A 15,422-nucleotide genomic window follows, 5' to 3' on the forward strand; every position below is an offset into this window, starting at 1 on the left:
ACTTTCAGAAACATATATAAAGTATGACATTATTTAATGAAAAATTAGGAAATTTTGTATCTAAAATTTTTAATCTTTCCTTCAACTCTGGGAAATATACAAATTATGTGTTTAACTGTAGACCAATCTCCAGAGGTTTCACTATTTTATTATTAATTAATTAATTAATTAATTTAATTCCTTTCTTTTTGTTTATTTAAGATCCATCATTAAGGAGACCAGCCTACCAAAAAAAAAACCAAAAACCCAGAAAGTTATAAACCTTAATTAGAAGTTGACAAATATTGAGAACATAGGTCCACAGTTCAATAAAATAAGATGTAGCAAATTATTTTATAAACTACAACACTACTAAAATGTTGTAATTGTTTGGAGACAAAGTATTGTAAAGAATATGTTTATTTATTCAAACATTTATTCAACATTCATCCTTGACCTCTCTCTACCCACCACTCCCCCCCCATCTAATTCATCAGCAAACTCTACCAGCTCTGCCTTCAAGTGTTCAAAGTCATCTTCATCATTACCTTTTATATAGTGATTGATCTGCTTCCATTCTTGCCCTTCAGGAGTCCATTCTAAACATTTAAACATGCATCCAGGTTGATCATGTTTCAGTGGACAGGAGATTCTGTCACTGCTTTGCTTAAAACCTCCAATGGCTTCTCATTGCATTTGGAGTAGAAGGTAAAGTTCTAACCAAGTTCATATATAGATGATATAGATGTAGATATAGATTAGATATAGATATAGATGATATAGATATAGATGATATAGATATAGATAGATAGATAGATAGATAGATAGATAGATAGATAGATAGATAGATAGATAGATAGATAGATAGATAGATATAGATAGATGATAGATGATAGATAGATAGATAGATAGATAGATAGATAGATAGATAGATAGATAGATAGATAGATGATAGATATATAGATGATAGATAGATGATTAGATGATGATAGATAGATGATAGATAGATAGATGATAGATAGATAGATGATAGATGATATAGATTAGATAGATAGATAGATAGATGATAGATGATAGATAGATGATAGATATATAGATAGATAGATGATAGATAGATGATAGATAGATAGATGATTAGATAGATAGATAGATAGATAGATAGATAGATAGATAGATAGATAGATAGATAGATAGATAGATAGATGATAGATAGATAGATAGATAGATGATAGATAGATAGATAGATAGATGATAGATGATAGATAGATAGATAGATGATAGATAGATAGATATAGATAGATAGATAGATGATAGATAGATAGATAGATAGATAGATAGATAGATAGATAGATAGATAGATAGATAATAGATAGATAGATAGATAGATAGATGATAGATAGATAGATAGATAGATAGATAGATAGATAGATAGATAGATAGATAGATAGATAGATAGATAGATGATGGATAGATTGTCCACTCCTGTTAACTTCCTAACCTTGTCTCCTGTCTCTCTTTCTTACTGCCCACTTCTTTCTGGCAAAATTAACTCCTTTGCTGTTACTCAAATATGCAAAGAGCAATCCTCAATGAGAAATCTCAATCAGGACTTTAGCTCTGGTTGTGCTCTCTGCCTGGCAAGCTTTACCTCAATGTAGCTCACTTCTGTGCCCCTGTAGATCTTTGTTCAAATATCAGTCAATTATTGCATTTCTTCTTGAGCATCTTATTTAAACATCAAGTCTCCTATCCCCACTCTGCACTCCCTTTCCTCTTCCTTGCTTTACCTCCATAATATCTATCAACATCTAACATTCTATATTATTTACTTGCTACTTTGTTTATTGAGTCTCATCTCTATTGGAATAAAAGCTACATGAGGGTTAGAGATTTTTATTGGTTTTGTTCACAGCTATATTTCTAGTGTCTAAAATTTTAAGTGCCAAATAAGTTCTCAAAAATAAGTATCAAACAAATTGCATTTTATTGAACATTGATATTTTAGAAAGTAGGAATTTGAATGTAAAGTGAACAAAGGATCTATTCTCAGGGACTTTACCTTTACAAATTTGGATTCAGAAATTTAGGATAAAAATACAGGCCTTAGTACCCCCTGTAAGAGCCCGAATAGGTCACAGAATCTCTCAGATCTTCAACTTCTTCATTTGTAAAATGGGGCTCCTAGTCATACCCACCTCACAGGTGGCTGGCAAGGTTAAAGGAGATAATAATGCATACCAGAGCAGATAGTGAATTATTAGTACTAAATACATTGGAGAAACAACAATGCCTTTTTAAATTGAGGAGTCAAAAAGTGGGGCAAAAGATGACTTAAAAGTGAGAGTAAGATTTAAAACATGTTGCTAGGTCACCAGTGAGAGAGATCTACAAAGGGAGTGACTAAAGTTGGTAAGTAAATAAGAGATATGCCCATTGTGGGAAGGGAAGAATAATTTGGAAAAATAAATTGTAGTAAAGGAAAAGTGTTAAGTGCCATTTTAGGTATAAATATAAATTCTCTTATTTCTGGAGCTACTATGTACAGTTGTTCAGGATGTTTACTGAACAAGAGGGTCTGGACAAGTGCATGGGAAAGGAGCTAAAATCCAGTCTATAATCTGTTTGGCAAGCCACACAGCATAGGGTTGCATGTGCCTAGAGAAGGGGTATCACTTGCAAATGAGCATAAAGACACTGTATGAACTGTTTACAGTACATTACCTTCCATCCCAGGTAACCTCAGAGAAGGTCAGACTATCCACATCTCTCCCTCACAGGAAAGCTTACTGTTCTTAAAACCCACATTGCTCCTGAGACACTATCATATGATGCACTTTATTGTTAGTATTAATTTATCGCTGCCATTATCTGTCAATAAAACTTTTATTATACAATAAGTATTTATTGAGCATCTGGAATGTGTGGGCTGGGATATTAGCTATGGATGTGCTTATAACTTATCTCTCAGAGAACCCAAAATACATCTTGAGTGTAGGAGTCGGTAGAATCTATCTGGGCTTCTTGTGCAATGTCCTGTTTAGATGATTTTTGAAGACATTTACTGATTGAGTTTTTTGGGTTTTTTTAAAGACATTTACAGGTTGATTGATTGATTGACTATGATCAAAATAGTCTGAGGAAAGCCAAATGCCAGTGATAGCAGAGAGTGAAAAATAAGAATGTAAAATAATTGCTAAAACTGGAAGTGTAAATGTGGTTTGTAGCAGGTGAAAAACTAAAGTCAGATCATGAAATCTTAGGATGTTTTAGTTCCACTTCCTCATCTGCTGATCATCTTATTTTTAGTTTTAGTATTTTTATCCTCTGACTTTTTCTACGTTAACATTTAATTTTAAAATTGGTTTTGCATTAGAAGTATACTTAGAATGACTTTGACATATTATTAAATATAACTTTACTTTTTCAAATAAATGAACAGGAAAAGGGGGTATATTATCCTAAAGCGTGGCTTAGAGTCAGCTTTCGAAGGCTCTACCTACTTCATATACAGAGATATTGTACCAGTTAAAACTCTTCACAGTATGAACACATAGGATTTAATTCTTGTATTCAGATATCAACTTTATTAAGACTTGTGCCTGGCAGCAGCAGTCCTAAGATGTCATCCACTGTAAGGCGGATTCTGATTTCAGAGTTTTAGAAAATCGCGTATCTTAGAGTTGATGGAATCTGGGAGTGGGTGAGAAGTAGAATTGGTTTTGCGCTGGGAATGGTGGTTGAAGGATGAGCTCAGGTCTGCAGATGTTGAGTATAGAGAGCCTGGGAGACCAAAGTATAAGACCTCGCTCTGGACCCAGCATGGGTTCAGGTGTGAGTGAGAAGGGCACGTGGTCAGGAAGCTCAAAGGAGTGACTTACAGCTCAAAGGGGTGCTGGCTGGTGAGACGGAAGCAAACCCAAGTGACAGGCAGAGGGAAGTGAGGGGTGTTCTGAGGATGGAGATACATGTAAGAGGCTTATGCGAGTCAGGTCCAGTGAGACCCAGCATCATGTTGATGTAGATTTGTTAAGACTACTTAGGCAACCAAAGTCAACTTTGTTATTTTCCCTCACAAAACCTCCACAGAAATTTAAGGGTACATTCGACTTTCTCTATGCCAACTAATATTTGTAAAGAAAAGTATTATTGTAAAATTATATTTTGCTTTAATAAAAATAATAAGAGAAAATTAACCAATTTAATACATCATCCCTCTTCTCTAAATAGATAAGTAAAAAGATTAAAACATAGCACAATGAAACAAAAATACCTTGATGGTTGTATGACTTGATGGTTATAGTATTTATTTTAATTCTATTGCTTTTCACTTTGTCCTCTGATTTTATACAGCATAATTGGTTTCCACTTTCATTGCCCTATCAAAAGCTAGTGGTTGTATTATTTGTCTACAGCCCTGGGGAAATGCATTAAAATAGGTTTTATGAGAGTGCAACTAGAAGCAAGGTATTTACAAAGGATACTATTGCTCTGATTATGAATATTAAGCTTATATTTATATAACAAAAATATACTTTACTAAGATATTATATAATTATTATCCTTTAAAGTAAAGCTCCAACAGAACTGGATTTAATCCCACCTGTACTTGGAATCAAATTATATGGGCTTTTCTTTAACAGGGAGAGTGTAGAGCTGTAAATGAGAAAATACGCACATTTCCTCTCCCATGGCCAACCTGAGAGTAAGACGATTTACTTGTGTGGCATGTGACCTGAGGCTAATGAGGCATAGGAGACCTGAAGGATGATATTGCAGTCTGAAGGTGAAGGAAAGAAATTGTGTTCCCTTCTGGGGTGGAGGGCTGTCTCGTTTACATATGTCCTTCCATAGTCTTCAAGTTTAATCTTGACTGCATGGTTGTAAACTTATAGGCACTATAAAATCCCTCATAATCCAGCTCTTCAATCTCATTTCATACCATTTCCCCCACTCTATAGTCCAGCAATTTGTTCTTTAAATAAAATTTTATGTATCAGTAGTGTGATACTCTGTGGTTTTCCCATAGTGTCACACCCTGCCTTGTTTTCAGGCTTTCATGCAGCCTGAGTGTTTCTTTTTTGTTTTTTTTTGTTTGTTTGTTTTTTTAAACCCTTGATTCTTCTCTCCTCCCCTCAACTAGAAAAATTACTATTTATCTATTTATTTTTTAGGACTTTTTAATATATGCCTCCTCTTAGAGGCTTTCCAGGCCCCCTACAGGCTAGGTTAGATTCTTTATTTTGTTCTTAACATCATGCTGTGTTTATGTCTGTCATAGTCCTTCACTGACTATTTATAATTACCCATTAATCTTGCATGTTTCTCCAATAAGACTGGAATGCAATATACAGAAGATGTATTATAGAATTGTACACACAAGTTACCAACCAAAAGCTTATCATGAAATAGATTGATACAATCTGTTTCCTTTCTCTGCAAGATGAATAGACTCTCAGGGAGGCCTTGTATAGAATGCAAGTGTACCTCAGTATCTTATAAGGAAAACAAATAGTTGATTTGAGAGGCCCAAAGAAAGATACTGCATGTCATAGATATTGTTCTACCACCTAGAGCAAGCTATCAAGATCCCATGACACTGAAAGACAAACAGTATCAAGTGGTGCTAGAAAACTGAGTATTACAATTTTCAAACCTGTTTTGGTGACTTAATGTGGCGTCTTCACCAGAGAGCTGCCCAGAGTAGCACTCAATAAAATAGCCACGTTGTGGAAGCTGTCCCCAGACATCACCAATGCTCACCAATGCTAATCCCTAATGCCTCTTCTATGACCTCATCCTAATGAACTTTTCTACACTATTTGAAGCTGACCAACTTCCTGAAGCTCTCTCCACTCTGATCACTGAGAGACCCTGTCTCCTGATTCTTTTTATACCTCTATGATTGTGTTTTTTCCCCACTATTTTCCCCCCTAACTCTCCTCTTCCATTGCTTGCTTAAAATGTAGGTTTTCCCCTATATTCTGCACCCTGTTTTCTTATCTTCCATCTCTGTACTGTTTTCCAGGGAAATGTCGCCCATCATGGGTATATGAAAGATGCCACGCAAATCTGGGAAATCCTTTCAGATTTCTCAGTAGAATACTTGTACCCTCCGTTGGTGCTGCCACTGAAATTTGCTGGTAGCTCCATGAAGTCAAGGGAAGTCTCCTTTCACTAACTCTTCTATAACTAGCTCCTAGCACAGTGCCTGGCATCTAATGGCATTTAGTGTGCATAAACAATGCATGCATGTATGAGTGAATGTTTATTTACATTTACAAGTGCTATAAATTAGCTTTCAGTGCAGTCATTTTGGATATCAATTTAAAGCAATTCCCCATTCTCAAAAGTGAACCCATGTAACTTTCTGAACACACATGTTTAGTTCCTGGTCATCTGCCTTCTCCATCAAACTGCTTTCTACTCAATTAAAAAAAAAAAAATCTGTTTAAAACCATAGTGATTACAACAGAGCCTAACACTAAACACATATTTTAGGATAATGAAGGAAACAGCTAAATACAAAAATGGTTTCTTAGAGAGAGTGATCAAGCTAGAAAATATGCTCTTTAATATGTTAATTCTAAATATCCAGTACATTTATAGAGTGGTGGAGAAGCCATCAGTCTGGTGTAACATTTTGGTCTTGGTAACAGATATATTTTTTATTTTCTATACAGACACAGCACAAACATTTTACAACTAAAACTGATCTCAAAGTTAAATGACAGAGTGAGACACAGGATACAAAATCTCAAAATAAAAGCTGCCCTTTTGCTAACTTGCATTGTGGCAGTAATTTGTTTACCTTCAATGAATACACCAATTGCCCATTTATGTTAATATTAACATTTCAAAATATCATGGGATTATTACCATGTCATTTGCAAGTGTCATTTGCTGACTTTTCCTGAAGAATCATAGATATTTCATCCTAAGGGGAAATCAAGAGATCATCTTGTCCAGTTCTCTGCTTTTATACAGGCAAGTACAGTATTAATATTCTCATTTTAGGAAGAAACCACTTTGAATGACGTGACCAAAGTTCACTGGTAGTTAGTGGTGAAATTCTAGGTTTCACATCTTCCAAATGCAGTGTACTTGTTACTATGCTGCAGTGCTAATTTCCATCTGCAGCAATTATTAGACTGAATTAACTTCATAAAATACCATTTTATTATGGTATATTTAGAGTTCTACTATCATTAGACTCGAGGAGGGACAATACCTGAAGGCCTTACAAGACCAAATGAAAGAAAAGGAGCAGTGATATGAAGGCTCAACCATTACACTTTAAAGATTTGACACCCAAAACAAAAAGATAAGCCACTAATTTAAAATAAAATCACAACTATGATTTTAAATAATCATATTTGAAGAGTAATACAAGGGTCAGAGTAATGACAGTAGCTGGAAAGAAGTTCTCATTGTTTTTTCTTGTTCTTGCTCCCATCCAAAATGCTGCGGACAACCAGTGAAATCCAGCTGTTCTTCAGTTTGAGCTAAGTAGGAAAAAAGCCACCAATCATGTGGATGTTTTGATTCTTGCTATCCATTACTGATATCTTCAAGGAAGAGATTTGCAGAAAGCATCTGTAAATTATTGCATTTGCGTGATTAAAAAAAACAATGCGTGCCTTTGTCAACTCTCTTTCTGAAACTCCCTAAACGAAAAGCAACCACTGACCCCTTCTTCTGCCATGGAGAGATGTTATCCGGCACTACAAAACTCCCATCTTAGAACCCGGTTACAGCTATCTTCTTCAGACACTGTCCAATGTTCTGACTTTATCATCTTTTCTCCTATTTCCCCATCACCATGACAATTTCCATTTCTTCACAATATCTAGTGCAGTGTAGTCCTGGTGGTCGTCCTAGCAACCATCCATCTCTGCCCCCTTGCAGTTACAACATCTCAGTTCTAGGTGCTGGCTACAATACGAACAGCCCATCCTCCTAGCCACAATGAGTGGTTTAGGGAAGGGCATGCATAGGGATTTGGTCCAATAGGAGTGAATCTCACGACTTGTTCAGAGAGAGAACAAGGGACAAGACAGTGTCTCTTGCTGTGAATGGTGTGGTACGTGGACTTGGATCTTTGCCGGCCATTCTGTTCTGATGAGGAAGCCATTCTGAAAATGCAGCTAACTCAGCAAATGGGGACAATGTGAGAACCACACGGAAGCAATACAACCATCAAATCACACTTGAAGCTTGTTGTCCTCTCCACCTTTCAGTTACGAAGGCCAAAATCGGAGATGAATGCAGAGGCAATAAGCCTGTTTGAGTTAGTCACCCTTTTACTTATAACTGGAAGCATCCTAAGAGTTAACTGGGAAAGATTATGGTGTTAGGACGCACTGTGCAATGTGAAACTTGCTGAGGATGTTGGTCCCAAAGCAACAGGAAACCCAGGCCAGGAGTGAAAGAATTGGTAACTTTGTTTGGTGTCACCTCGTTAAAGGTGTGTGTGTGCTACGTTATGAGCTACTGATGGTATAATTATGTGATCTGACAACATAACTCTTCCAAATTATTTTCACTTTTAAGGCCAGCTTTTTAAACCCAAGAGAGTGATTTTCTTACACTGCAATTTATATTTAGTTTGGGGACCAACATAGTTTCCTATTTGTCTCTCAAATCATACAAATCTGTGTGTGATACAAGCAGAGTGAACAAAAGCAATATGACCATACAATAAATTTAAATAAAAAAGGGAATGCTATTCCTTTAACATATGCCATAATTCTTCTTAATTGTCTTCTGTGCCATTACCCTTTTAACCCCAAGCACCCACGTTAAAACTTGTAGTTATTTTATAATTAAGAAACATCTACCAAAATTTTAGTAAAACCTTGATGCTCCCAAATCTCATGTTTTTGTCAGGGTTCTTATTTTGTTTTGTCCTTAATTTTTATTTATTTATTTGGTGGAAACTAAACACAATTGAATTGCTGCATAGGACATGGCCACACAGAATTTTAGTCTCAGCTGCATAACCAAGGCAGATGGGAAGATGCAGCATCTGCTACACATTCTGGATAAACATTCTGTAGCGTCTTAAACTAATATAAATTCAAGGTGCCCTGTGCTTCTGCCCAGACCTTTGGCTGGCATCCAGGAGGCCTGGTGAACCATCTGTCCATTCACATTTATATTGAATTGTCTAAGACATCCATGATGTTGCTTCATTTTGTCTTATTTACAAATGTGGTTCATATTGTGCACTGGGAAGAGCCCAGGGCTGGAAATCAGGAATATTGGGTTCTACTCATTGTTTGGTGTCTAACCAGCAATGTAACTTTAGGTACAACACTTCACTTTTACGGCTCCTCTTCTCATCTGTCAATCATGGAATTGAACTAGGTGTTGTCTGAGATGACCTTCAGATTCTGTGAAGAGATTTTCTACAAGAAAAAATATGATCTCCCTTCTCTGGGCAATGGCACAGGGCCTAAGTACTGTGTTTTGACAGGATCCTTCAAAACCTGAAGAAATAACTTTGGATTTATGAGGAAGCCATGTGGACTAAGTAAGCTGTAGTAGTGACTCCAATAAAGTACTAGTTTAAAATAGACACTCTCTTTGGGCACAGCTGAGCATCCATCCATCCATCCATCTGTCCAACCATCCATCCATCCATTAATCCTACATGTCTTGAGCTTTCACAGCCATGGGGATGCCTGTATTTACTCTCTGAGAGGGGAGGAATGTCAAGGATGAACAGTTTTCCTGTGCTGAAGAGTGAAGCTCACAATCTAGTGAGGGAAGAGACATAATTAATTTACTAACTACCTTTGTGAGTTGGAGACCAAGGATCAGAAAGTGAAGGAGAATAATAAGGCTAAAGTGGAAAAAAAACTCAAAAGTAGAGAACACTCTGGATGCAGGGGAAAGGTTCTTTTCAGTTGCTTACTTTACTCCACCACAGTTAGAAAACTACCCAAAATAAATTCACCCCATGATTGCCTAAGAAACGTAGATGATTAAATATGTACTTTATAAATCAATTTACTGGAAAAATGTGAACTCATTGAGTACTGGAACTATAACTGTTTTTTCCCTGCTATATCCCCTCCAATTAGCACAGAGTCTCTGTTGCGGACACTCAATAAACACTTGCTGAATGATTAGTGGATGAGTTCATTTGAACTAATTCTAATTGAAGGGGTGTGATGTTTTCTTTATTAGTTTTAAATAGAAGGCCCAATGTGTCATAAGTAGGAAAGGAATTAGGCTGATTCATGAACAACAAAACATTACAATTTCACCTTTTGAAATTAGGATGAAAATGGTGAGATGACTACCTACTTTTAAAAGATTTTAATACTGAAAGGAAATGGTTGGCGAAGTTAGAAGTAAGAACATGGAGCTCTAACAACCCTATCTAATACAGAATTTGATAAAACCTGATTATGATTACATTTACTCAAAAACCCTGGCTGCTCTATAAAAGCCACGAGCAGTTGGAGGAGCCCTCTCAGGGGAGAGCAGTTAGAGCCAGAGCAGCCAATTTTGAGCAAAGATTTAAGTAGCCTGAGAAGCAAAGATCAAGCACTTTGTCTTGTGACAGGCCTTGGAAATTGCAGTGGTAGCCACAGACCAAAGTATGTGTGTATGTGTGTGTATGTGTTTCCGTGACTGTCCATCATACCAGCAACGAGCCTTCTCCAGGGAGAAACAGCAATCATGTCATGAAGAATGTAGCAAATATTATAATCCCTTTTTTTTTTTTCTCAAACAAAGGAGATCAATATACATTGGAGCTACTTACATTTTAATTATATACAATAAAACATTTTTTTGATGCAAACCATTGCTTTTATGTAATTTTTACTGATAAGCCCTATTCTTTTGGCAAAGAAAATCACAAGCCTAAACCTTTTCGAGTGAAAATAATGTTGGCTTTTATAGGAGCAACAGAGAGATTTGAAGCAGTCGGGACATCTTAACTATTAAAGGCCAATATTTTCCAGTGTGTGAGGGGACTGATGGAAAGGAGCTCAGTCCGATCTGTGTGGGATAGAACAGAGTCAAGTGATCAGAAGCTTTCAGAACATTTTGTGACTTGAAGGGAAAAGCTTTCAAATCTTTAAAAATTGCTCTGCACTAAGGTATTTCAGGGCCCACTTCCCTTTCAGATGCAACCATTACAAAAACGGAAGCATTGCAATCATTCCGAATGGGCATGGCGTGCAGAAGGTAAGAGCAGAATTAGGGGCGTTAGGGTACTTTCTGGTGGTCTGTGCTCCCTCAGTCACTCCGCTAATCTATCGGCAATGATTCTAAAAGTCTAAAGCTACACACTGTTAGCCAAGAATTGGGTGAGATCTCTTCATAGGAAAAAAACAATCTGAAGGAAATGGTATCTAAGAATGAGGGAAGCCAGGGCAGATGAAAATGCTGTCTCCCTAGGAGTACAGGCAATTCATTAGTGACCCTCTGGATGAAGTCTGCTGAGGGAAGAGGCAGTCCTGCCATTAGGAGTGAACTTTCCATGACGCCTGCCCTCGCGTGATTGACACTTGCTAATGTTGCCGAACACGAGGTTTCTCTTGCCTTTAAAGAACGGAGCAGTCAGACAGATGAGGTTAATCGCAGTTCCCCTGGGTATATTTGTGTAGCAGGCACTTTCGGTTGTCAATCCAGAGCCTCACCACCCGCACGCACAGAGCTCAGGTGCCCTCAGCGGTGGACAGAGCCTGGGTGGCTGGAATGCCTGTGCCTGGAGGTGTTGCTGCCGTCCAGGCTCCAAATATGTTTAGCTCACTCCGGTCTGCCACAGAAACAATATCATTTTTATGTTCACCTGACATTAACATTTTTTGGAAGCACTGATTTCCCAGATATTTATTCTCCTCTTCTCCCTTATCTCAAGAAAATTCTGATTTGGCAGGGCGGAAGGAGGGGGAACGGCAGCACTGCTCTCAGTGACAATATTTAATATTCTGGTTCTCTGGGCATAATTGTGTGCAGGTGACAGTGTCACTGCCAATAAAATGCAAGCAGAGTCTCCTTGGGTGGACCTTCTGGGAAACCCAGAATTTCCTAAAGTGTTGGGTTTCAAATTCACTGGACCAGCAACATCAACATATACTGGGTCCTTGTTGGAAATGCAAATACTTTACTTAAACTCTTAATCAGAAACTGATCTTTGTATGAATGAGTGTCCAGACAACTGTGATGCATGACAAAGTTTGAGAACTAATGTCTTAGACCTAGAGTAATGGTTCTTAAATGTGGCTGAAAATCAGAGTCGCCTGGGGTGACTAATGCTTGGGTATTAACCCCAGAGAGTGTCATTTAATTGGTCTTGGATGTGGGTTGAATCTATGCCAGTCCCCCAGTTGTAAAACTATACTTTAGTTCTGCAAGATGTCACCTTACTGTTTCCCAGGTGACTCTAGAGTGTGTAAAGGTGGAAAGAGCCTGGTCCCCTAATAGCACATTTCCCGCTTTTCAGAGTTACTCAGTGATGGCAAAGACTGAAATGGTGTCTGCATTCCTGCTTCTGTTCACTTATTTGTGGAAGCCCTCACATTAAAAGTAACAAGGAGAGCAATGCCAAGAATATCGAGTGTTTTCCTGCTACCCATCTCCTCACCTTCAGTTGCCATAGAAAATAAAAAGTGGGTTAGATCCCAAAGGTGCTCAGGAACTTGTAAGTATGGTAGCAATGACAATAGAGCTACGAAACAATAAAAGAATCTTTGCCTTATGCTCGCTGCAGGATCCCTCAACAGGGCATTGGCATTGTGAGATGTTTCCAGCCTTCTCAGGAGGTTCATTGGAGGCCCTCAGCCAAGGCTAGCAATGGATTTGCCCCAGCTTGAGGTATGCCAACTAAGCAAACTCAGTAGTTTAGACTTGGGGCACTGTGGTTTGTGGCTGTAAAAGTTTACTTGTTTATTGGCCTCTAGGTTTTCCTAAATTGTTGGGGAAGCCAGCCCAAGTGGGCACGAGTGGTTGAAGCAGGAACCTGAGCAGTGTTTAAAGGCTGCGTTGTGGTGAATGAGCGAGACTGGGTGGAGCTGATGCATTTAGTAAAACACACCATTAGCAGTCGGTGATGGTTTTGTTTCACAGTAGGGGTGGGCACGCATGACTGAGAATAATGCTTGGAGAGAGAGCTCAACGTAATATGCAGCTGCATCTTTGGAGGTAACGTAGCTGAGCCGAAAAACAATTTACTTGGAGTAAACTGATTTTAAGTCTTGGAAATGATTCCCACCCCCCACTCCCCTCAGTTACTGAGAATTGAAGCAGGTTGACGTTTAGTTGGGGTATCTTTTCAAACCTGAATGACTCACACACCAGTTTTAAAGAACAAACGAAAGTCTTCAGGATTCTCAATAGTGAAATAAGATAGTTTTAAAAATGTTACTTATACACATAGAAAATCACAACCAAATATTAGAATAATCATAAATTTAATATAAGTGGTGTCTGTGGAAGAAAAAAATCTCATTTTCAGCCACCAAGCTATAATATTTTATTGACCCGCATGTCCTTTTGGGTCCTCTGAAAAGCAGGTGCCAAGATGAACAGGCAAGAATTTTATTAAGAGAAACAACCGCAAGAAGAACGGGGAGAAGGTAGGAAGCCTGGCGGAAGTGCGGCCTTGTGAGGGAAGATCGGTCCCCCGCAGGCTGGCTGAAAGCGCCTGGCGGGCGGGCTGCTTAGGGAGGTGTGTCCAGCCCCAGGGAGAGGTGGCCCTAAGGTGGGTCACCAGGGAATTCCTGATGGCTCAGGAGAGAACCTGCTGTAGCATCCCAGCTGGTATCTGACATACTATTGCAATTACTAGTAACATTATTACCAGTGAGCACCTAGATGGGATACGGTCAGGTTAGTACTAACCCCCAACACAGAGGATCTTTGAGACGGAAAAGCCGATGCAACCATGTGATGTGGGATGATTCAGTTCCTGCAGAGCTTTCACGAGGTGTGAAATATTACCGATGCTACACGTCCCAAGGCCATTTGGCCTCCCCTTGCCAAAGTTTCTTCATTTTCATATTAAATCTTTCTCTGTTCCTTTCTCAGTTGCCAGAAACAATTAAAGAGCAATCTATTTTTACTTTATGCTCTTCTTGTGCTTACAAGTCTAGTTTTTTAAGCCATTTGTTAAACTACAGCATTGTTTCCATGAAAATGTATTTTAGTTGTGAAGGACTAGCACAGAAGATTTGTTTTTACAACCAGAAAAGTGATTCATCATGAGTAAGTGTCTGCCTTTATGAAACTGTCCTTTTGATAACAGAACAGAGCAGCTTAATGACAGCCAGTTGCACTTAACAACACATGAAAAATTAAATACCATCATATTACTAGATTATTTGCCACAACTATAAGTATGAATACAAATGCAGTGGAAACACTGCATTCATGTCCTGGTGTGGGATTATTAGGTGGCTGCCCAGATCATCAGCACCAAGGATTTCTGATCCCAGCTGCCTAATAGAATCAGGGAACTCCAGAAATACACAGCAGTGCCTGAATGTCACTCTTTGGAGATTCTGACCCAATTGATTTTGAGGGGAACCAGGTATTTACATGTTTTAAACTCACAAGTTTTAAATAAAAACCACCTGTAAACTTATAGTGAGTTTTTAGATTATTTTCAAAATGAGAAAATAATTATCATAGAGCGCTCTTAGATCTTTTAAAATATGATCATGGGTGGTGCAGCCACTTTGGAAGGTAATTTGTCAATTTCTTACAAAACGAAATATACTATTACCATACAATCCAGGAATAGTGCCCCTTGGTGTTTACCCAAATAAACTGAAAACTGATGTCCACACAAACACCTGCACACAAATGCTTACAGCAGCTTTAGTCATAATTTCCAAAACTTGGAAACAACCAAGATGTCCTTCAGTAGGTGAACGGATAAACTGTTACATCCAGACAGTAGGATACTGTACTATTATTCAATGTTAAAAAGAAATGAGCTATCCAGACATGAAAATACATGGAGGAATTTTAAATGCATGTTAGTAAGTGAAAGAAGTCAGTCTGAGAAGGCTACGTACTATCTGACTCCAGCTATTTGACATTCTGAAAAAGACAAAACAATGCAGAGAGTAAAAGGATTAGTGGTAAAATAGGCATCACACAGAAGACTTCTAGGATAGTGAAACCATTCTGTCCCATACTGCAGCGGTGGGTACAGGTCATTACATATTTGTCCAAACTCAGAACGTGCAGCACCGAGATTGAGCCCCAATTATTGACTTTAGGTGCTAATGATATGTCAATATAGGTCCATTGACTATAAAAAGTGTACCACTGTGGTGCAGCATGTGGATAGTGGGGGAGGTTGTGCATGTGAGGGGGTAGGGACTTATAAAAATGTCTATACTTTCCAGTCAGGTTTGCCATTAACCTAAAACTTCTCTAAAAATAAAGTTTATTAATAAAAAATATATAATCATAGG

The sequence above is a fragment of the Miniopterus schreibersii genome (assembly GCF_964146895.1).
Source record: "Miniopterus schreibersii genome assembly, chromosome: 8".
Lineage (NCBI taxonomy): Eukaryota > Metazoa > Chordata > Mammalia > Chiroptera > Miniopteridae > Miniopterus > Miniopterus schreibersii.